The sequence below is a fragment of the Schistocerca gregaria genome, chromosome 8 (genome assembly GCF_023897955.1).
Source record: "Schistocerca gregaria isolate iqSchGreg1 chromosome 8, iqSchGreg1.2, whole genome shotgun sequence".
NCBI classification, from domain to species: Eukaryota; Metazoa; Arthropoda; class Insecta; order Orthoptera; family Acrididae; genus Schistocerca; species Schistocerca gregaria.
In genome coordinates, this window is record NC_064927.1 from 381,965,196 (window position 1) to 381,983,354 (window position 18,159).

The 18,159-nt window shown below is 52.1% G+C and overlaps 47 non-coding genes across 47 annotated transcripts; 23 read left to right on the forward strand and 24 right to left on the reverse strand.

The window, feature by feature from the left end:
• Window positions 1–2,543: 2,543 nt before the first annotated feature.
• On the forward strand, window positions 2,544–2,615 carry Trnam-cau (transfer RNA methionine (anticodon CAU)). The gene has a single exon. It is a non-coding gene; the product is annotated as a tRNA-Met (tRNA).
• Window positions 2,616–2,828: 213 nt separating this feature from the next.
• On the reverse strand, window positions 2,829–2,900 carry Trnad-guc (transfer RNA aspartic acid (anticodon GUC)). The gene has a single exon. It is a non-coding gene; the product is annotated as a tRNA-Asp (tRNA).
• A 111-nt stretch (window positions 2,901–3,011) lies between these two features.
• Window positions 3,012–3,103, reverse strand: Trnai-uau (transfer RNA isoleucine (anticodon UAU)). Its single transcript is given in 2 exon segments — window positions 3,012–3,047; window positions 3,066–3,103. It is a non-coding gene; the product is annotated as a tRNA-Ile (tRNA).
• A 430-nt stretch (window positions 3,104–3,533) lies between these two features.
• Window positions 3,534–3,606, forward strand: Trnar-acg (transfer RNA arginine (anticodon ACG)). The gene has a single exon. It is a non-coding gene; the product is annotated as a tRNA-Arg (tRNA).
• A 283-nt stretch (window positions 3,607–3,889) lies between these two features.
• On the forward strand, window positions 3,890–3,961 carry Trnam-cau (transfer RNA methionine (anticodon CAU)). The gene has a single exon. It is a non-coding gene; the product is annotated as a tRNA-Met (tRNA).
• A 212-nt stretch (window positions 3,962–4,173) lies between these two features.
• On the reverse strand, window positions 4,174–4,245 carry Trnad-guc (transfer RNA aspartic acid (anticodon GUC)). Its single transcript has one exon. It is a non-coding gene; the product is annotated as a tRNA-Asp (tRNA).
• Window positions 4,246–4,356: 111 nt separating this feature from the next.
• Trnai-uau (transfer RNA isoleucine (anticodon UAU)) lies at window positions 4,357–4,448 on the reverse strand. The gene is given in 2 exon segments: window positions 4,357–4,392; window positions 4,411–4,448. It is a non-coding gene; the product is annotated as a tRNA-Ile (tRNA).
• Window positions 4,449–4,890: 442 nt separating this feature from the next.
• Window positions 4,891–4,963, forward strand: Trnar-acg (transfer RNA arginine (anticodon ACG)). Its single transcript has one exon. It is a non-coding gene; the product is annotated as a tRNA-Arg (tRNA).
• A 283-nt stretch (window positions 4,964–5,246) lies between these two features.
• Window positions 5,247–5,318, forward strand: Trnam-cau (transfer RNA methionine (anticodon CAU)). Its single transcript has one exon. It is a non-coding gene; the product is annotated as a tRNA-Met (tRNA).
• Window positions 5,319–5,551: 233 nt separating this feature from the next.
• Window positions 5,552–5,623, reverse strand: Trnad-guc (transfer RNA aspartic acid (anticodon GUC)). The gene has a single exon. It is a non-coding gene; the product is annotated as a tRNA-Asp (tRNA).
• Window positions 5,624–5,734: 111 nt separating this feature from the next.
• Trnai-uau (transfer RNA isoleucine (anticodon UAU)) lies at window positions 5,735–5,826 on the reverse strand. Its single transcript is given in 2 exon segments — window positions 5,735–5,770; window positions 5,789–5,826. It is a non-coding gene; the product is annotated as a tRNA-Ile (tRNA).
• Window positions 5,827–6,256: 430 nt separating this feature from the next.
• Trnar-acg (transfer RNA arginine (anticodon ACG)) lies at window positions 6,257–6,329 on the forward strand. Its single transcript has one exon. It is a non-coding gene; the product is annotated as a tRNA-Arg (tRNA).
• Window positions 6,330–6,612: 283 nt separating this feature from the next.
• Window positions 6,613–6,684, forward strand: Trnam-cau (transfer RNA methionine (anticodon CAU)). Its single transcript has one exon. It is a non-coding gene; the product is annotated as a tRNA-Met (tRNA).
• A 212-nt stretch (window positions 6,685–6,896) lies between these two features.
• Trnad-guc (transfer RNA aspartic acid (anticodon GUC)) lies at window positions 6,897–6,968 on the reverse strand. Its single transcript has one exon. It is a non-coding gene; the product is annotated as a tRNA-Asp (tRNA).
• Window positions 6,969–7,079: 111 nt separating this feature from the next.
• Window positions 7,080–7,171, reverse strand: Trnai-uau (transfer RNA isoleucine (anticodon UAU)). Its single transcript is given in 2 exon segments — window positions 7,080–7,115; window positions 7,134–7,171. It is a non-coding gene; the product is annotated as a tRNA-Ile (tRNA).
• Window positions 7,172–7,613: 442 nt separating this feature from the next.
• Trnar-acg (transfer RNA arginine (anticodon ACG)) lies at window positions 7,614–7,686 on the forward strand. The gene has a single exon. It is a non-coding gene; the product is annotated as a tRNA-Arg (tRNA).
• Window positions 7,687–7,969: 283 nt separating this feature from the next.
• Window positions 7,970–8,041, forward strand: Trnam-cau (transfer RNA methionine (anticodon CAU)). The gene has a single exon. It is a non-coding gene; the product is annotated as a tRNA-Met (tRNA).
• A 213-nt stretch (window positions 8,042–8,254) lies between these two features.
• Trnad-guc (transfer RNA aspartic acid (anticodon GUC)) lies at window positions 8,255–8,326 on the reverse strand. The gene has a single exon. It is a non-coding gene; the product is annotated as a tRNA-Asp (tRNA).
• A 111-nt stretch (window positions 8,327–8,437) lies between these two features.
• Window positions 8,438–8,529, reverse strand: Trnai-uau (transfer RNA isoleucine (anticodon UAU)). Its single transcript is given in 2 exon segments — window positions 8,438–8,473; window positions 8,492–8,529. It is a non-coding gene; the product is annotated as a tRNA-Ile (tRNA).
• Window positions 8,530–8,959: 430 nt separating this feature from the next.
• On the forward strand, window positions 8,960–9,032 carry Trnar-acg (transfer RNA arginine (anticodon ACG)). The gene has a single exon. It is a non-coding gene; the product is annotated as a tRNA-Arg (tRNA).
• A 283-nt stretch (window positions 9,033–9,315) lies between these two features.
• Window positions 9,316–9,387, forward strand: Trnam-cau (transfer RNA methionine (anticodon CAU)). Its single transcript has one exon. It is a non-coding gene; the product is annotated as a tRNA-Met (tRNA).
• Window positions 9,388–9,599: 212 nt separating this feature from the next.
• Trnad-guc (transfer RNA aspartic acid (anticodon GUC)) lies at window positions 9,600–9,671 on the reverse strand. The gene has a single exon. It is a non-coding gene; the product is annotated as a tRNA-Asp (tRNA).
• Window positions 9,672–9,782: 111 nt separating this feature from the next.
• Trnai-uau (transfer RNA isoleucine (anticodon UAU)) lies at window positions 9,783–9,874 on the reverse strand. The gene is given in 2 exon segments: window positions 9,783–9,818; window positions 9,837–9,874. It is a non-coding gene; the product is annotated as a tRNA-Ile (tRNA).
• Window positions 9,875–10,316: 442 nt separating this feature from the next.
• Window positions 10,317–10,389, forward strand: Trnar-acg (transfer RNA arginine (anticodon ACG)). The gene has a single exon. It is a non-coding gene; the product is annotated as a tRNA-Arg (tRNA).
• Window positions 10,390–10,672: 283 nt separating this feature from the next.
• Window positions 10,673–10,744, forward strand: Trnam-cau (transfer RNA methionine (anticodon CAU)). The gene has a single exon. It is a non-coding gene; the product is annotated as a tRNA-Met (tRNA).
• A 213-nt stretch (window positions 10,745–10,957) lies between these two features.
• Window positions 10,958–11,029, reverse strand: Trnad-guc (transfer RNA aspartic acid (anticodon GUC)). Its single transcript has one exon. It is a non-coding gene; the product is annotated as a tRNA-Asp (tRNA).
• Window positions 11,030–11,140: 111 nt separating this feature from the next.
• On the reverse strand, window positions 11,141–11,232 carry Trnai-uau (transfer RNA isoleucine (anticodon UAU)). The gene is given in 2 exon segments: window positions 11,141–11,176; window positions 11,195–11,232. It is a non-coding gene; the product is annotated as a tRNA-Ile (tRNA).
• A 430-nt stretch (window positions 11,233–11,662) lies between these two features.
• Trnar-acg (transfer RNA arginine (anticodon ACG)) lies at window positions 11,663–11,735 on the forward strand. Its single transcript has one exon. It is a non-coding gene; the product is annotated as a tRNA-Arg (tRNA).
• A 283-nt stretch (window positions 11,736–12,018) lies between these two features.
• Trnam-cau (transfer RNA methionine (anticodon CAU)) lies at window positions 12,019–12,090 on the forward strand. The gene has a single exon. It is a non-coding gene; the product is annotated as a tRNA-Met (tRNA).
• Window positions 12,091–12,302: 212 nt separating this feature from the next.
• Window positions 12,303–12,374, reverse strand: Trnad-guc (transfer RNA aspartic acid (anticodon GUC)). The gene has a single exon. It is a non-coding gene; the product is annotated as a tRNA-Asp (tRNA).
• Window positions 12,375–12,485: 111 nt separating this feature from the next.
• Window positions 12,486–12,577, reverse strand: Trnai-uau (transfer RNA isoleucine (anticodon UAU)). The gene is given in 2 exon segments: window positions 12,486–12,521; window positions 12,540–12,577. It is a non-coding gene; the product is annotated as a tRNA-Ile (tRNA).
• Window positions 12,578–13,019: 442 nt separating this feature from the next.
• On the forward strand, window positions 13,020–13,092 carry Trnar-acg (transfer RNA arginine (anticodon ACG)). The gene has a single exon. It is a non-coding gene; the product is annotated as a tRNA-Arg (tRNA).
• A 283-nt stretch (window positions 13,093–13,375) lies between these two features.
• Window positions 13,376–13,447, forward strand: Trnam-cau (transfer RNA methionine (anticodon CAU)). The gene has a single exon. It is a non-coding gene; the product is annotated as a tRNA-Met (tRNA).
• Window positions 13,448–13,659: 212 nt separating this feature from the next.
• On the reverse strand, window positions 13,660–13,731 carry Trnad-guc (transfer RNA aspartic acid (anticodon GUC)). The gene has a single exon. It is a non-coding gene; the product is annotated as a tRNA-Asp (tRNA).
• Window positions 13,732–13,842: 111 nt separating this feature from the next.
• On the reverse strand, window positions 13,843–13,934 carry Trnai-uau (transfer RNA isoleucine (anticodon UAU)). The gene is given in 2 exon segments: window positions 13,843–13,878; window positions 13,897–13,934. It is a non-coding gene; the product is annotated as a tRNA-Ile (tRNA).
• A 442-nt stretch (window positions 13,935–14,376) lies between these two features.
• Window positions 14,377–14,449, forward strand: Trnar-acg (transfer RNA arginine (anticodon ACG)). Its single transcript has one exon. It is a non-coding gene; the product is annotated as a tRNA-Arg (tRNA).
• Window positions 14,450–14,732: 283 nt separating this feature from the next.
• Trnam-cau (transfer RNA methionine (anticodon CAU)) lies at window positions 14,733–14,804 on the forward strand. The gene has a single exon. It is a non-coding gene; the product is annotated as a tRNA-Met (tRNA).
• A 213-nt stretch (window positions 14,805–15,017) lies between these two features.
• Trnad-guc (transfer RNA aspartic acid (anticodon GUC)) lies at window positions 15,018–15,089 on the reverse strand. Its single transcript has one exon. It is a non-coding gene; the product is annotated as a tRNA-Asp (tRNA).
• Window positions 15,090–15,200: 111 nt separating this feature from the next.
• Window positions 15,201–15,292, reverse strand: Trnai-uau (transfer RNA isoleucine (anticodon UAU)). Its single transcript is given in 2 exon segments — window positions 15,201–15,236; window positions 15,255–15,292. It is a non-coding gene; the product is annotated as a tRNA-Ile (tRNA).
• A 442-nt stretch (window positions 15,293–15,734) lies between these two features.
• Window positions 15,735–15,807, forward strand: Trnar-acg (transfer RNA arginine (anticodon ACG)). Its single transcript has one exon. It is a non-coding gene; the product is annotated as a tRNA-Arg (tRNA).
• Window positions 15,808–16,090: 283 nt separating this feature from the next.
• Trnam-cau (transfer RNA methionine (anticodon CAU)) lies at window positions 16,091–16,162 on the forward strand. Its single transcript has one exon. It is a non-coding gene; the product is annotated as a tRNA-Met (tRNA).
• Window positions 16,163–16,374: 212 nt separating this feature from the next.
• On the reverse strand, window positions 16,375–16,446 carry Trnad-guc (transfer RNA aspartic acid (anticodon GUC)). The gene has a single exon. It is a non-coding gene; the product is annotated as a tRNA-Asp (tRNA).
• Window positions 16,447–16,557: 111 nt separating this feature from the next.
• Trnai-uau (transfer RNA isoleucine (anticodon UAU)) lies at window positions 16,558–16,649 on the reverse strand. Its single transcript is given in 2 exon segments — window positions 16,558–16,593; window positions 16,612–16,649. It is a non-coding gene; the product is annotated as a tRNA-Ile (tRNA).
• Window positions 16,650–17,091: 442 nt separating this feature from the next.
• On the forward strand, window positions 17,092–17,164 carry Trnar-acg (transfer RNA arginine (anticodon ACG)). The gene has a single exon. It is a non-coding gene; the product is annotated as a tRNA-Arg (tRNA).
• Window positions 17,165–17,447: 283 nt separating this feature from the next.
• Trnam-cau (transfer RNA methionine (anticodon CAU)) lies at window positions 17,448–17,519 on the forward strand. The gene has a single exon. It is a non-coding gene; the product is annotated as a tRNA-Met (tRNA).
• A 212-nt stretch (window positions 17,520–17,731) lies between these two features.
• Window positions 17,732–17,803, reverse strand: Trnad-guc (transfer RNA aspartic acid (anticodon GUC)). The gene has a single exon. It is a non-coding gene; the product is annotated as a tRNA-Asp (tRNA).
• Window positions 17,804–17,914: 111 nt separating this feature from the next.
• Trnai-uau (transfer RNA isoleucine (anticodon UAU)) lies at window positions 17,915–18,006 on the reverse strand. Its single transcript is given in 2 exon segments — window positions 17,915–17,950; window positions 17,969–18,006. It is a non-coding gene; the product is annotated as a tRNA-Ile (tRNA).
• Window positions 18,007–18,159: the final 153 nt, after the last annotated feature.

Here is an 18,159-nt window from a genome sequence, read left to right on the forward strand (position 1 = left end):
GGAATGTGGTTCAAAGCAAAGTCGGCGACCTCCTGAAGCAAGAGGATATCAATGTCGGCGGCGTATAAGAGGTCTACGATGTTGTCGAGTTTGAGGGAACTGCGGATTTTATTTATATTTAATGTACCAATTTTATACGCCTGCTGATCAGTCATTCACGCTCTTACGAGAGTAAGAAGGAATCGGCGCCGTTTTAAAAGAAGTCAGAGTCCTCTTCTTTGTTTGCCTGCCGTGGATCCAGTAACTTATCATCATGTGCCGGTTCTACTGCCGTAGAAGGCTGTTCGGGAAATCGGGAAGTGACTGGAATATCAGTTGCATCAGCGTCCATGTGTTCGACCTCTGGTTCCGCCGCCCAGTCTATAGTGCTGGGGTTCTTGGACGCAAGAGGATGATGTTGTCGTTGTTCTTTTAAACAATGATCAACATCGTCACTGCACATGGGAGACACCTGGCCGGTAGCATCGCGAGAGGGCTCAGTTAGCGTGATTGCACGATCTTCATCCCGCAGGTGTGCAGAAGTTAGCGCCTGTTGTCGGGAGGATTCTGGTGATTTTGCACTGACTTTGTCCATGATTTGCTGCACCTTTCCCCGCAACGACGCCGCCGCCTCTTCCGCACCCTGGCGGGCGATTCTGCGTTTCTTGTTCTTCCGCGGGGATTTAGCAGGTGGACAACGCTCATCGGAATCCGAGATTTCATGGTGGGGTTGTGGGGAACGACATTCAGCAGTCACAGTCCTGACCTGCGTCTCTGAGGAGGTGGAATTTTGTTCTGTTGACAGAGTCGGGGACTGCGCTACGGAATCAACCACGTCACTCACACTCAGGTGTTGCTCTTGTCGCTCAGAAATGTCAACAAGTTGCTCGGCCGTTGGAGGAAGGGTTGGTTGGGGGCGAATGTCTACTTCGGTATCCATGGGCAGTTGGTCGGTCGGTTGGTCGCGAGCCACCGAAGCGTAAGTGGTGGACAAAATAGTCATCTCCGCGGACTTCACCGGTTCACCTGTCGGCAGCTGCACAACACGTCTTTGAATACATTCAGAACGAATATGACCTGGAGAATTGCAAGCTGCACACGTTCGTGGTTGACCATCATAAATGACGATACCTCGATAACCGCAAACGTTAATGTAAGACGGAATATGTCGTAATAAGTCCACCTTCAACTGCCTGACACCGTTCAAAACCGGATATTTGTGAGCACCGGACCATTTTTCTGCAAAATTACTGAGGACCTTCCCAAAGGGTGCAATAACAAGATTGATCGCATCTGTAGGAACTTCAAAGGGTAGCTCAAAAATTCGAATTGTTCGAATACCAAGTCCCACATGATCGACAGTAACTTCGCCAATATTTCCATCACTGTGTTTAAACTTAAGCTTACCACCGGTATTATTGACAACTCGTTCGCATAACTCAGGGTTTTTCAGCTTCAAGTACATCACACTACTCACAATTGACAAGTGAAAACCAACAGTATCTTCAAACGGAACTTGAACAACTTCCTCTAACCAATCCTCAATTTCGAAAGATTTAGGTCGAGCAAAACGTCGATCAAAGGTAAATTTCAGAGTGTCCTTTCTACTAAGTTGAGCCATTACTGCATTTTCGAACGTTGACAGAATATCTAACTACTGCGAAGCGCCGGCGAAAACGCACAGACTTACACAGCGGATGTAAACAAAGCCAGCCGCAGAGCGAAGCACAGCACGACGAACCGCTCGCCACCGCCGCTGCAGGCAGACACACTGGGGCTACAGCGGAATGGTTTCAGTTAGCGGTATTCACTTTGCTGCCAAGCTGTTGTGGCTACAGACCCATCATACGATCATCACCTACGGCCATACTGCCACTTCAGCACCTGTCTACGAATGCTTCATACGATTCTTGTTTCATATGCTACACTTACAGGCATATCAACCGCTTGTCATCACCGAAAAAATGCAGAAAAACGGGCGCCTTGCATTCTGCTACCTGTCCAGATGTATGGCAAGCTCTAGGCTGTGCAGGCGCACCGTGGCCGAGGAGCTGGAGGAGAGATGCCTTCCTTAGCAGCTCCCTGCAGAGTGCGGAAGACCAGAGTGGCCGCGCCGCCGTTGTCAGTGGACGACACGCAATTGCCGAGCCACGGAGAACACGTTGCTTTGCGATGTGCACCCTCCCCGTGGCTTACACCGCGAACAGTGGCCCTGTGGCGCAACGGATAACGCGTCTGACTACGGATCAGAAGATTCCATGTTCGAATTCTGGCAGGGTCGGCATTTTGTTAGTTGCGGGGGCGTAGCTAGGCAATGCATTCGAATGTCTCCACCTTCGTGGAGTGCAATGTTAATCCTGAGCATCTCGCAGCTGCATCTCGAGACGATCGTGGTAAATATCGCTTCGTGCAAGCGTCAGCGTAGCGTCAGTCGAGCAAAGTCGAGACAAGTCAAGCTGAGAGATGATACGCAGTTAATTAAACGGTAGGCGCGTGAAACCGATGCACACAACGCTTTCCAAGTGTCCAATGCCACGCACCGAAAAGGACGGACTGCTGCACGCAGCAGAGTGGCGCAGTGGAAGCGTGCTGGGCCCATAACCCAGAGGTCCGTGGATCGAAACCACGCTCTGCTAAAATTATTCTTTTTCGTTGGTGCTTCGAGCTCGATCATTAAGCTTGGGGTGCGCTGATTCAGCGTCGTCAGTAAACCCTGTGAGTTGTGAAACGATGACGTCGTGTGAAGAATACGAGAAACACTTCCTAAGACGCAGACCTTCTTACGATTTTTTAGCAATTACATTCCTTGATCACAAGGGTAATGCTTTCTCGCGATATAAAAATCGCACCTCCCCGGCGGGGAATCGAACCCCGGTCTCCCGCGTGACAGGCGGGGATACTAACCACTGTACTACCGAGGAACACGCAGGCGGTCTATACAATGCACGCACATTTCTGCTTCTCAAGTACGTGATACATCTAAAATCTAGCGTCCCGATGCTTCCAGAGTCAGCTGCTACGAAATAAAAGTATGCCCCAGGTGAGGCTCGAACTCACAACCCCGGCATTGCTCACGGCTACTGCCTTATAAGTACCGTGCGCTAACCAATTGCGCCACTGGGGCTACAGCGGAATGGTTTCAGTTAGCGGTATTCACTTTGCTGCCAAGCTGTTGTGGCTACAGACCCATCATACGATCATCACCTACGGCCATACTGCCACTTCAGCACCTGTCTACGAATGCTTCATACGATTCTTGTTTCATATGCTACACTTACAGGCATATCAACCGTTTGTCATCACCGAAAAAATGCAGAAAAACGGGCGCCTTGCATTCTGCTACCTGTCCAGATGTATGGCAAGCTCTAGGCTGTGCAGGCGCACCGTGGCCGAGGAGCTGGAGGAGAGATGCCTTCCTTAGCAGCTCCCTGCAGAGTGCGGAAGACCAGAGTGGCCGCGCCGCCGTTGTCAGTGGACGACACGCAATTGCCGAGCCACGGAGAACACGTTGCTTTGCGATGTGCACCCTCCCCGTGGCTTACACCGCGAACAGTGGCCCTGTGGCGCAACGGATAACGCGTCTGACTACGGATCAGAAGATTCCATGTTCGAATCCTGGCAGGGTCGGCATTTTGTTAGTTGCGGGGGCGTAGCTAGGCAATGCATTCGAATGTCTCCACCTTCGTGGAGTGCAATGTTAATCCTGAGCATCTCGCAGCTGCATCTCGAGACGATCGTGGTAAATATCGCTTCGTGCAAGCGTCAGCGTAGCGTCAGTCGAGCAAAGTCGAGACAAGTCAAGCTGAGAGATGATACGCAGTTAATTAAACGGTAGGCGCGTGAAACCGATGCACACAACGCTTTCCAAGTGTCCAATGCCACGCACCGAAAAGGACGGACTGCTGCACGCAGCAGAGTGGCGCAGTGGAAGCGTGCTGGGCCCATAACCCAGAGGTCCGTGGATCGAAACCACGCTCTGCTAAAATTATTCTTTTTCGTTGGTGCTTCGAGCTCGATCATTAAGCTTGGGGTGCGCTGATTCAGCGTCGTCAGTAAACCCTGTGAGTTGTGAAACGATGACGTCGTGTGAAGAATACGAGAAACACTTCCTAAGACGCAGACCTTCTTACGATTTTTTAGCAATTACATTCCTTGATCACAAGGTAATGCTTTCTCGCGATATAAAAATCGCACCTCCCCGGCGGGGAATCGAACCCCGGTCTCCCGCGTGACAGGCGGGGATACTAACCATTATACTACCGAGGAAGACGCAGGCGGTCTATACAATGCACGCACATTTCTGCTTCTCAAGTACGTGATACATCTAAAATCTAGCGTCCCGATGCTTCCAGAGTCAGCTGCTACGAAATAAAAGTATGCCCCAGGTGAGGCTCGAACTCACAACCCCGGCATTGCTCACGGCTACTGCCTTATAAGTACCGTGCGCTAACCAATTGCGCCACTGGGGCTACAGCGGAATGGTTTCAGTTAGCGGTATTCACTTTGCTGCCAAGCTGTTGTGGCTACAGACCCATCATACGATCATCACCTACGGCCATACTGCCACTTCAGCACCTGTCTACGAATGCTTCATACGATTCTTGTTTCATATGCTACACTTACAGGCATATCAACCGCTTGTCATCACCGAAAAAATGCAGAAAAACGGGCGCCTTGCATTCTGCTACCTGTCCAACAGCGGGAGCAGATGTATGGCAAGCTCTAGGCTGTGCAGGCGCACCGTGGCCGAGGAGCTGGAGGAGAGATGCCTTCCTTAGCAGCTCCCTGCAGAGTGCGGAAGACCAGAGTGGCCGCGCCGCCGTTGTCAGTGGACGACACGCAATTGCCGAGCCACGGAGAACACGTTGCTTTGCGATGTGCACCCGCCCCGTGGCTTACACCGCGAACAGTGGCCCTGTGGCGCAACGAATAACGCGTCTGACTACGGATCAGAAGATTCCAGGTTCGAATCCTGGCAGGGTCGGCATTTTGTTAGTTGCGGGGGCGTAGCTAGGCAATGCATTCGAATGTCTCCACCTTCGTGGAGTGCAATGTTAATCCTGAGCATCTCGCAGCTGCATCTCGAGACGATCGTGGTAAATATCGCTTCGTGCAAGCGTCAGCGTAGCGTCAGTCGAGCAAAGTCGAGACAAGTCAAGCTGAGAGATGATACGCAGTTAATTAAACGGTAGGCGCGTGAAACCGATGCACACAACGCTTTCCAAGTGTCCAATGCCACGCACCGAAAAGGACGGACTGCTGCACGCAGCAGAGTGGCGCAGTGGAAGCGTGCTGGGCCCATAACCCAGAGGTCCGTGGATCGAAACCACGCTCTGCTAAAATTATTCTTTTTCGTTGGTGCTTCGAGCTCGATCATTAAGCTTGGGGTGCGCTGATTCAGCGACGTCAGTAAACCCTGTCAGTTGTGAAACGATGACGTCGTGTGAAGAATACGAGAAACACTTCCTAAGACGCAGACCTTCTTACGATTTTTTAGCAATTACATTCCTTGATCACAAGGGTAATGCTTTTTCGGGCCATACGTGCAACTTTCGCGATATAAAAATCGCACCTCCCCGGCGGGGAATCGAACCCCGGTCTCCCGCGTGACAGGCGGGGATACTAACCACTATACTACCGAGGAACACGCAGGCGGTCTATACAATGCACGCACATTTCTGCTTCTCAAGTACGTGATGCATCTAAAATCTAGCGTCCCGATGCTTCCAGAGTCAGCTGCTACGAAATAAAAGTATGCCCCAGGTGAGGCTCGAACTCACAACCCCGGCATTGCTCACGGCTACTGCCTTATAAGTACCGTGCGCTAACCAATTGCGCCACTGGGGCTACAGCGGAATGGTTTCAGTTAGCGGTATTCACTTTGCTGCCAAGCTGTTGTGGCTACAGACCCATCATACGATCATCACCTACGGCCATACTGCCACTTCAGCACCTGTCTACGAATGCTTCATACGATTCTTGTTTCATATGCTACACTTACAGGCATATCAACCGCTTGTCATCACCGAAAAAATGCAGAAAAACGGGCGCCTTGCATTCTGCTACCTGTCCAGATGTATGGCAAGCTCTAGGCTGTGCAGGCGCACCGTGGCCGAGGAGCTGGAGGAGAGATGCCTTCCTTAGCAGCTCCCTGCAGAGTGCGGAAGACCAGAGTGGCCGCGCCGCCGTTGTCAGTGGACGACACGCAATTGCCGAGCCACGGAGAACACGTTGCTTTGCGATGTGCACCCTCCCCGTGGCTTACACCGCGAACAGTGGCCCTGTGGCGCAACGGATAACGCGTCTGACTACGGATCAGAAGATTCCATGTTCGAATCCTGGCAGGGTCGGCATTTTGTTAGTTGCGGGGGCGTAGCTAGGCAATGCATTCGAATGTCTCCACCTTCGTGGAGTGCAATGTTAATCCTGAGCATCTCGCAGCTGCATCTCGAGACGATCGTGGTAAATATCGCTTCGTGCAAGCGTCAGCGTAGCGTCAGTCGAGCAAAGTCGAGACAAGTCAAGCTGAGAGATGATACGCAGTTAATTAAACGGTAGGCGCGTGAAACCGATGCACACAACGCTTTCCAAGTGTCCAATGCCACGCACCGAAAAGGACGGACTGCTGCACGCAGCAGAGTGGCGCAGTGGAAGCGTGCTGGGCCCATAACCCAGATGTCCGTGGATCGAAACCACGCTCTGCTAAAATTATACTTTTTCGTTGGTGCTTCGAGCTCGATCATTAAGCTTGGGGTGCGCTGATTCAGCGTCGTCAGTAAACCCTGTGAGTTGTGAAACGATGACGTCGTGTGAAGAATACGAGAAACACTTCCTAAGACGCAGACCTTCTTACGATTTTTTAGCAATTACATTCCTTGATCACAAGGTAATGCTTTCTCGCGATATAAAAATCGCAACTCCCCGGCGGGGAATCGAACCCCGGTCTCCCGCGTGACAGGCGGGGATACTAACCATTATACTACCGAGGAAGACGCAGGCGGTCTATACAATGCACGCACATTTCTGCTTCTCAAGTACGTGATACATCTAAAATCTAGCGTCCCGATGCTTCCAGAGTCAGCTGCTACGAAATAAAAGTATGCCCCAGGTGAGGCTCGAACTCACAACCCCGGCATTGCTCACGGCTACTGCCTTATAAGTACCGTGCGCTAACCAATTGCGCCACTGGGGCTACAGCGGAATGGTTTCAGTTAGCGGTATTCACTTTGCTGCCAAGCTGTTGTGGCTACAGACCCATCATACGATCATCACCTACGGCCATACTGCCACTTCAGCACCTGTCTACGAATGCTTCATACGATTCTTGTTTCATATGCTACACTTACAGGCATATCAACCGCTTGTCATCACCGAAAAAATGCAGAAAAACGGGCGCCTTGCATTCTGCTACCTGTCCAACAGCGGGAGCAGATGTATGGCAAGCTCTAGGCTGTGCAGGCGCACCGTGGCCGAGGAGCTGGAGGAGAGATGCCTTCCTTAGCAGCTCCCTGCAGAGTGCGGAAGACCAGAGTGGCCGCGCCGCCGTTGTCAGTGGACGACACGCAATTGCCGAGCCACGGAGAACACGTTGCTTTGCGATGTGCACCCGCCCCGTGGCTTACACCGCGAACAGTGGCCCTGTGGCGCAACGAATAACGCGTCTGACTACGGATCAGAAGATTCCAGGTTCGAATCCTGGCAGGGTCGGCATTTTGTTAGTTGCGGGGGCGTAGCTAGGCAATGCATTCGAATGTCTCCACCTTCGTGGAGTGCAATGTTAATCCTGAGCATCTCGCAGCTGCATCTCGAGACGATCGTGGTAAATATCGCTTCGTGCAAGCGTCAGCGTAGCGTCAGTCGAGCAAAGTCGAGACAAGTCAAGCTGAGAGATGATACGCAGTTAATTAAACGGTAGGCGCGTGAAACCGATGCACACAACGCTTTCCAAGTGTCCAATGCCACGCACTGAAAAGGACGGACTGCTGCACGCAGCAGAGTGGCGCAGTGGAAGCGTGCTGGGCACATAACCCAGAGGTCCGTGGATCGAAACCACGCTCTGCTAAAATTATTCTTTTTCGTTGGTGCTTCGAGCTCGATCATTAAGCTTGGGGTGCGCTGATTCAGCGTCGTCAGTAAACCCTGTGAGTTGTGAAACGATGACGTCGTGTGAAGAATACGAGAAACACTTCCTAAGACGCAGACCTTCTTACGATTTTTTAGCAATTACATTCCTTGATCACAAGGGTAATGCTTTCTCGCGATATAAAAATCGCACCTCCCCGGCGGGGAATCGAACCCCGGTCTCCCGCGTGACAGGCGGGGATACTAACCACTATACTACCGAGGAACACGCAGGCGGTCTATACAATGCACGCACATTTCTGCTTCTCAAGTACGTGATGCATCTAAAATCTAGCGTCCCGATGCTTCCAGAGTCAGCTGCTACGAAATAAAAGTATGCCCCAGGTGAGGCTCGAACTCACAACCCCGGCATTGCTGACGGCTACTGCCTTATAAGTACCGTGCGCTAACCAATTGCGCCACTGGGGCTACAGCGGAATGGTTTCAGTTAGCGGTATTCACTTTGCTGCCAAGCTGTTGTGGCTACAGACCCATCATACGATCATCACCTACGGCCATACTGCCACTTCAGCACCTGTCTACGAATGCTTCATACGATTCTTGTTTCATATGCTACACTTACAGGCATATCAACCGCTTGTCATCACCGAAAAAATGCAGAAAAACGGGCGCCTTGCATTCTGCTACCTGTCCAGATGTATGGCAAGCTCTAGGCTGTGCAGGCGCACCGTGGCCGAGGAGCTGGAGGAGAGATGCCTTCCTTAGCAGCTCCCTGCAGAGTGCGGAAGACCAGAGTGGCCGCGCCGCCGTTGTCAGTGGACGACACGCAATTGCCGAGCCACGGAGAACACGTTGCTTTGCGATGTGCACCCTCCCCGTGGCTTACACCGCGAACAGTGGCCCTGTGGCGCAACGGATAACGCGTCTGACTACGGATCAGAAGATTCCATGTTCGAATCCTGGCAGGGTCGGCATTTTGTTAGTTGCGGGGGCGTAGCTAGGCAATGCATTCGAATGTCTCCACCTTCGTGGAGTGCAATGTTAATCCTGAGCATCTCGCAGCTGCATCTCGAGACGATCGTGGTAAATATCGCTTCGTGCAAGCGTCAGCGTAGCGTCAGTCGAGCAAAGTCGAGACAAGTCAAGCTGAGAGATGATACGCAGTTAATTAAACGGTAGGCGCGTGAAACCGATGCACACAACGCTTTCCAAGTGTCCAATGCCACGCACCGAAAAGGACGGACTGCTGCATGCAGCAGAGTGGCGCAGTGGAAGCGTGCTGGGCCCATAACCCAGATGTCCGTGGATCGAAACCACGCTCTGCTAAAATTATTCTTTTTCGTTGGTGCTTCGAGCTCGATCATTAAGCTTGGGGTGCGCTGATTCAGCGTCGTCAGTAAACCCTGTGAGTTGTGAAACGATGACGTCGTGTGAAGAATACGAGAAACACTTCCTAAGACGCAGACCTTCTTACGATTTTTTAGCAATTACATTCCTTGATCACAAGGTAATGCTTTCTCGCGATATAAAAATCGCAACTCCCCGGCGGGGAATCGAACCCCGGTCTCCCGCGTGACAGGCGGGGATACTAACCATTATACTACCGAGGAAGACGCAGGCGGTCTATACAATGCACGCACATTTCTGCTTCTCAAGTACGTGATACATCTAAAATCTAGCGTCCCGATGCTTCCAGAGTCAGCTGCTACGAAATAAAAGTATGCCCCAGGTGAGGCTCGAACTCACAACCCCGGCATTGCTCACGGCTACTGCCTTATAAGTACCGTGCGCTAACCAATTGCGCCACTGGGGCTACAGCGGAATGGTTTCAGTTAGCGGTATTCACTTTGCTGCCAAGCTGTTGTGGCTACAGACCCATCATACGATCATCACCTACGGCCATACTGCCACTTCAGCACCTGTCTACGAATGCTTCATACGATTCTTGTTTCATATGCTACACTTACAGGCATATCAACCGCTTGTCATCACCGAAAAAATGCAGAAAAACGGGCGCCTTGCATTCTGCTACCTGTCCAACAGCGGGAGCAGATGTATGGCAAGCTCTAGGCTGTGCAGGCGCACCGTGGCCGAGGAGCTGGAGGAGAGATGCCTTCCTTAGCAGCTCCCTGCAGAGTGCGGAAGACCAGAGTGGCCGCGCCGCCGTTGTCAGTGGACGACACGCAATTGCCGAGCCACGGAGAACACGTTGCTTTGCGATGTGCACCCGCCCCGTGGCTTACACCGCGAACAGTGGCCCTGTGGCGCAACGAATAACGCGTCTGACTACGGATCAGAAGATTCCAGGTTCGAATCCTGGCAGGGTCGGCATTTTGTTAGTTGCGGGGGCGTAGCTAGGCAATGCATTCGAATGTCTCCACCTTCGTGGAGTGCAATGTTAATCCTGAGCATCTCGCAGCTGCATCTCGAGACGATCGTGGTAAATATCGCTTCGTGCAAGCGTCAGCGTAGCGTCAGTCGAGCAAAGTCGAGACAAGTCAAGCTGAGAGATGATACGCAGTTAATTAAACGGTAGGCGCGTGAAACCGATGCACACAACGCTTTCCAAGTGTCCAATGCCACGCACTGAAAAGGACGGACTGCTGCACGCAGCAGAGTGGCGCAGTGGAAGCGTGCTGGGCACATAACCCAGAGGTCCGTGGATCGAAACCACGCTCTGCTAAAATTATTCTTTTTCGTTGGTGCTTCGAGCTCGATCATTAAGCTTGGGGTGCGCTGATTCAGCGTCGTCAGTAAACCCTGTGAGTTGTGAAACGATGACGTCGTGTGAAGAATACGAGAAACACTTCCTAAGACGCAGACCTTCTTACGATTTTTTAGCAATTACATTCCTTGATCACAAGGGTAATGCTTTCTCGCGATATAAAAATCGCACCTCCCCGGCGGGGAATCGAACCCCGGTCTCCCGCGTGACAGGCGGGGATACTAACCACTATACTACCGAGGAACACGCAGGCGGTCTATACAATGCACGCACATTTCTGCTTCTCAAGTACGTGATACATCTAAAATCTAGCGTCCCGATGCTTCCAGAGTCAGCTGCTACGAAATAAAAGTATGCCCCAGGTGAGGCTCGAACTCACAACCCCGGCATTGCTCACGGCTACTGCCTTATAAGTACCGTGCGCTAACCAATTGCGCCACTGGGGCTACAGCGGAATGGTTTCAGTTAGCGGTATTCACTTTGCTGCCAAGCTGTTGTGGCTACAGACCCATCATACGATCATCACCTACGGCCATACTGCCACTTCAGCACCTGTCTACGAATGCTTCATACGATTCTTGTTTCATATGCTACACTTACAGGCATATCAACCGCTTGTCATCACCGAAAAAATGCAGAAAAACGGGCGCCTTGCATTCTGCTACCTGTCCAGATGTATGGCAAGCTCTAGGCTGTGCAGGCGCACCGTGGCCGAGGAGCTGGAGGAGAGATGCCTTCCTTAGCAGCTCCCTGCAGAGTGCGGAAGACCAGAGTGGCCGCGCCGCCGTTGTCAGTGGACGACACGCAATTGCCGAGCCACGGAGAACACGTTGCTTTGCGATGTGCACCCTCCCCGTGGCTTACACCGCGAACAGTGGCCCTGTGGCGCAACGGATAACGCGTCTGACTACGGATCAGAAGATTCCAGGTTCGAATCCTGGCAGGGTCGGCATTTTGTTAGTTGCGGGGGCGTAGCTAGGCAATGCATTCGAATGTCTCCACCTTCGTGGAGTGCAATGTTAATCCTGAGCATCTCGCAGCTGCATCTCGAGACGATCGTGGTAAATATCGCTTCGTGCAAGCGTCAGCGTAGCGTCAGTCGAGCAAAGTCGAGACAAGTCAAGCTGAGAGATGATACGCAGTTAATTAAACGGTAGGCGCGTGAAACCGATGCACACAACGCTTTCCAAGTGTCCAATGCCACGCACCGAAAAGGACGGACTGCTGCACGCAGCAGAGTGGCGCAGTGGAAGCGTGCTGGGCCCATAACCCAGAGGTCCGTGGATCGAAACCACGCTCTGCTAAAATTATTCTTTTTCGTTGGTGCTTCGAGCTCGATCATTAAGCTTGGGGTGCGCTGATTCAGCGACGTCAGTAAACCCTGTCAGTTGTGAAACGATGACGTCGTGTGAAGAATACGAGAAACACTTCCTAAGACGCAGACCTTCTTACGATTTTTTAGCAATTACATTCCTTGATCACAAGGTAATGCTTTCTCGCGATATAAAAATCGCACCTCCCCGGCGGGGAATCGAACCCCGGTCTCCCGCGTGACAGGCGGGGATACTAACCATTATACTACCGAGGAAAACGCAGGCGGTCTGTACAATGCACGCACATTTCTGCTTCTCAAGTACGTGATACATCTAAAATCTAGCGTCCCGATGCTTCCAGAGTCAGCTGCTACGAAATAAAAGTATGCCCCAGGTGAGGCTCGAACTCACAACCCCGGCATTGCTCACGGCTACTGCCTTATAAGTACCGTGCGCTAACCAATTGCGCCACTGGGGCTACAGCGGAATGGTTTCAGTTAGCGGTATTCACTTTGCTGCCAAGCTGTTGTGGCTACAGACCCATCATACGATCATCACCTACGGCCATACTGCCACTTCAGCACCTGTCTACGAATGCTTCATACGATTCTTGTTTCATATGCTACACTTACAGGCATATCAACCGCTTGTCATCACCGAAAAAATGCAGAAAAACGGGCGCCTTGCATTCTGCTACCTGTCCAACAGCGGGAGCAGATGTATGGCAAGCTCTAGGCTGTGCAGGCGCACCGTGGCCGAGGAGCTGGAGGAGAGATGCCTTCCTTAGCAGCTCCCTGCAGAGTGCGGAAGACCAGAGTGGCCGCGCCGCCGTTGTCAGTGGACGACACGCAATTGCCGAGCCACGGAGAACACGTTGCTTTGCGATGTGCACCCGCCCCGTGGCTTACACCGCGAACAGTGGCCCTGTGGCGCAACGAATAACGCGTCTGACTACGGATCAGAAGATTCCAGGTTCGAATCCTGGCAGGGTCGGCATTTTGTTAGTTGCGGGGGCGTAGCTAGGCAATGCATTCGAATGTCTCCACCTTCGTGGAGTGCAATGTTAATCCTGAGCATCTCGCAGCTGCATCTCGAGACGATCGTGGTAAATATCGCTTCGTGCAAGCGTCAGCGTAGCGTCAGTCGAGCAAAGTCGAGACAAGTCAAGCTGAGAGATGATACGCAGTTAATTAAACGGTAGGCGCGTGAAACCGATGCACACAACGCTTTCCAAGTGTCCAATGCCACGCACCGAAAAGGACGGACTGCTGCACGCAGCAGAGTGGCGCAGTGGAAGCGTGCTGGGCCCATAACCCAGAGGTCCGTGGATCGAAACCACGCTCTGCTAAAATTATTCTTTTTCGTTGGTGCTTCGAGCTCGATCATTAAGCTTGGGGTGCGCTGATTCAGCGACGTCAGTAAACCCTGTCAGTTGTGAAACGATGACGTCGTGTGAAGAATACGAGAAACACTTCCTAAGACGCAGACCTTCTTACGATTTTTTAGCAATTACATTCCTTGATCACAAGGTAATGCTTTCTCGCGATATAAAAATCGCACCTCCCCGGCGGGGAATCGAACCCCGGTCTCCCGCGTGACAGGCGGGGATACTAACCATTATACTACCGAGGAAGACGCAGGCGGTCTATACAATGCACGCACATTTCTGCTTCTCAAGTACGTGATACATCTAAAATCTAGCGTCCCGATGCTTCCAGAGTCAGCTGCTACGAAATAAAAGTATGCCCCAGGTGAGGCTCGAACTCACAACCCCGGCATTGCTCACGGCTACTGCCTTATAAGTACCGTGCGCTAACCAATTGCGCCACTGGGGCTACAGCGGAATGGTTTCAGTTAGCGGTATTCACTTTGCTGCCAAGCTGTTGTGGCTACAGACCCATCATACGATCATCACCTACGGCCATACTGCCACTTCAGCACCTGTCTACGAATGCTTCATACGATTCTTGTTTCATATGCTACACTTACAGGCATATCAACCGCTTGTCATCACCGAAAAAATGCAGAAAAACGGGCGCCTTGCATTCTGCTACCTGTCCAACAGCGGGAGCAGATGTATGGCAAGCTCTAGGCTGTGCAGGCGCACCGTGGCCGAGGAGCTGGAGGAGAGATGCCTTCCTTAGCAGCTCCCTGCAGAGTGCGGAAGACCAGAGTGGCCGCGCCGCCGTTGTCAGTGGACGACACGCAATTGCCGAGCCACGGAGAACACGTTGCTTTGCGATGTGCACCTGCCCCGTGGCTTACACCGCGAACAGTGGCCCTGTGGCGCAACGAATAACGCGTCTGACTACGGATCAGAAGATTCCAGGTTCGAATCCTGGCAGGGTCGGCATTTTGTTAGTTGCGGGGGCGTAGCTAGGCAATGCATTCGAATGTCTCCACCTTTGTGGAGTGCAATGTTAATCCTGAGCATCTCGCAGCTGCATCTCGAGACGATCGTGGTAAATATCGCTTCGTGCAAGCGTCAGCGTAGCGTCAGTCGAGCAAAGTCGAGACAAGTCAAGCTGAGAGATGATACGCAGTTAATTAAACGGTAGGCGCGTGAAACCGATGCACACAACGCTTTCCAAGTGTCCAATGCCACGCACCGAAAAGGACGGACTGCTGCACGCAGCAGAGTGGCGCAGTGGAAGCGTGCTGGGCCCATAACCCAGAGGTCCGTGGATCGAAACCACGCTCTGCTAAAATTATTCTTTTTCGTTGGTGCTTCGAGCTCGATCATTAAGCTTGGGGTGCGCTGATTCAGCGTCGTCAGTAAACCCTGTGAGTTGTGAAACGATGACGTCGTGTGAAGAATACGAGAAACACTTCCTAAGACGCAGACCTTCTTACGATTTTTTAGCAATTACATTCCTTGATCACAAGGGTAATGCTTTCTCGCGATATAAAAATCGCACCTCCCCAGCGGGGAATCGAACCCCGGTCTCCCGCGTGACAGGCGGGGATACTAACCACTATACTACCGAGGAACACGCAGGCGGTCTATACAATGCACGCACATTTCTGCTTCTCAAGTACGTGATACATCTAAAATCTAGCGTCCCGATGCTTCCAGAGTCAGCTGCTACGAAATAAAAGTATGCCCCAGGTGAGGCTCGAACTCACAACCCCGGCATTGCTCACGGCTACTGCCTTATAAGTACCGTGCGCTAACCAATTGCGCCACTGGGGCTACAGCGGAATGGTTTCAGTTAGCGGTATTCACTTTGCTGCCAAGCTGTTGTGGCTACAGACCCATCATACGATCATCACCTACGGCCATACTGCCACTTCAGCACCTGTCTACGAATGCTTCATACGATTCTTGTTTCATATGCTACACTTACAGGCATATCAACCGCTTGTCATCACCGAAAAAATGCAGAAAAACGGGCGCCTTGCATTCTGCTACCTGTCCAACAGCGGGAGCAGATGTATGGCAAGCTCTAGGCTGTGCAGGCGCACCGTGGCCGAGGAGCTGGAGGAGAGATGCCTTCCTTAGCAGCTCCCTGCAGAGTGCGGAAGACCAGAGTGGCCGCGCCGCCGTTGTCAGTGGACGACACGCAATTGCCGAGCCACGGAGAACACGTTGCTTTGCGATGTGCACCCTCCCCGTGGCTTACACCGCGAACAGTGGCCCTGTGGCGCAACGGATAACGCGTCTGACTACGGATCAGAAGATTCCAGGTTCGAATCCTGGCAGGGTCGGCATTTTGTTAGTTGCGGGGGCGTAGCTAGGCAATGCATTCGAATGTCTCCACCTTCGTGGAGTGCAATGTTAATCCTGAGCATCTCGCAGCTGCATCTCGAGACGATCGTGGTAAATATCGCTTCGTGCAAGCGTCAGCGTAGCGTCAGTCGAGCAAAGTCGAGACAAGTCAAGCTGAGAGATGATACGCAGTTAATTAAACGGTAGGCGCGTGAAACCGATGCACACAACGCTTTCCAAGTGTCCAATGCCACGCACCGAAAAGGACGGACTGCTGCACGCAGCAGAGTGGCGCAGTGGAAGCGTGCTGGGCCCATAACCCAGAGGTCCGTGGATCGAAACCACGCTCTGCTAAAATTATTCTTTTTCGTTGGTGCTTCGAGCTCGATCATTAAGCTTGGGGTGCGCTGATTCAGCGACGTCAGTAAACCCTGTCAGTTGTGAAACGATGACGTCGTGTGAAGAATACGAGAAACACTTCCTAAGACGCAGACCTTCTTACGATTTTTTAGCAATTACATTCCTTGATCACAAGGTAATGCTTTCTCGCGATATAAAAATCGCACCTCCCCGGCGGGGAATCGAACCCCGGTCTCCCGCGTGACAGGCGGGGATACTAACCATTATACTACCGAGGAAAACGCAGGCGGTCTATACAATGCACGCACATTTCTGCTTCTCAAGTACGTGATACATCTAAAATCTAGCGTCCCGATGCTTCCAGAGTCAGCTGCTACGAAATAAAAGTATGCCCCAGGTGAGGCTCGAACTCACAACCCCGGCATTGCTCACGGCTACTGCCTTATAAGTACCGTGCGCTAACCAATTGCGCCACTGGGGCTACAGCGGAATGGTTTCAGTTAGCGGTATTCACTTTGCTGCCAAGCTGTTGTGGCTACAGACCCATCATACGATCATCACCTACGGCCATACTGCCACTTCAGCACCTGTCTACGAATGCTTCATACGATTCTTGTTTCATATGCTACACTTACAGGCATATCAACCGCTTGTCATCACCGAAAAAATGCAGAAAAACGGGCGCCTTGCATTCTGCTACCTGTCCAACAGCGGGAGCAGATGTATGGCAAGCTCTAGGCTGTGCAGGCGCACCGTGGCCGAGGAGCTGGAGGAGAGATGCCTTCCTTAGCAGCTCCCTGCAGAGTGCGGAAGACCAGAGTGGCCGCGCCGCCGTTGTCAGTGGACGACACGCAATTGCCGAGCCACGGAGAACACGTTGCTTTGCGATGTGCACCCGCCCCGTGGCTTACACCGCGAACAGTGGCCCTGTGGCGCAACGAATAACGCGTCTGACTACGGATCAGAAGATTCCAGGTTCGAATCCTGGCAGGGTCGGCATTTTGTTAGTTGCGGGGGCGTAGCTAGGCAATGCATTCGAATGTCTCCACCTTCGTGGAGTGCAATGTTAATCCTGAGCATCTCGCAGCTGCATCTCGAGACGATCGTGGTAAATATCGCTTCGTGCAAGCGTCAGCGTAGCGTCAGTCGAGCAAAGTCGAGACAAGTCAAGCTGAGAGATGATACGCAGTTAATTAAACGGTAGGCGCGTGAAACCGATGCACACAACGCTTTCCAAGTGTCCAATGCCACGCACCGAAAAGGACGGACTGCTGCACGCAGCAGAGTGGCGCAGTGGAAGCGTGCTGGGCCCATAACCCAGAGGTCCGTGGATCGAAACCACGCTCTGCTAAAATTATTCTTTTTCGTTGGTGCTTCGAGCTCGATCATTAAGCTTGGGGTGCGCTGATTCAGCGACGTCAGTAAACCCTGTCAGTTGTGAAACGATGACGTCGTGTGAAGAATACGAGAAACACTTCCTAAGACGCAGACCTTCTTACGATTTTTTAGCAATTACATTCCTTGATCACAAGGTAATGCTTTCTCGCGATATAAAAATCGCACCTCCCCGGCGGGGAATCGAACCCCGGTCTCCCGCGTGACAGGCGGGGATACTAACCATTATACTACCGAGGAAGACGCAGGCGGTCTATACAATGCACGCACATTTCTGCTTCTCAAGTACGTGATACATCTAAAATCTAGCGTCCCGATGCTTCCAGAGTCAGCTGCTACGAAATAAAAGTATGCCCCAGGTGAGGCTCGAACTCACAACCCCGGCATTGCTCACGGCTACTGCCTTATAAGTACCGTGCGCTAACCAATTGCGCCACTGGGGCTACAGCGGAATGGTTTCAGTTAGCGGTATTCACTTTGCTGCCAAGCTGTTGTGGCTACAGACCCATCATACGATCATCACCTACGGCCATACTGCCACTTCAGCACCTGTCTACGAATGCTTCATACGATTCTTGTTTCATATGCTACACTTA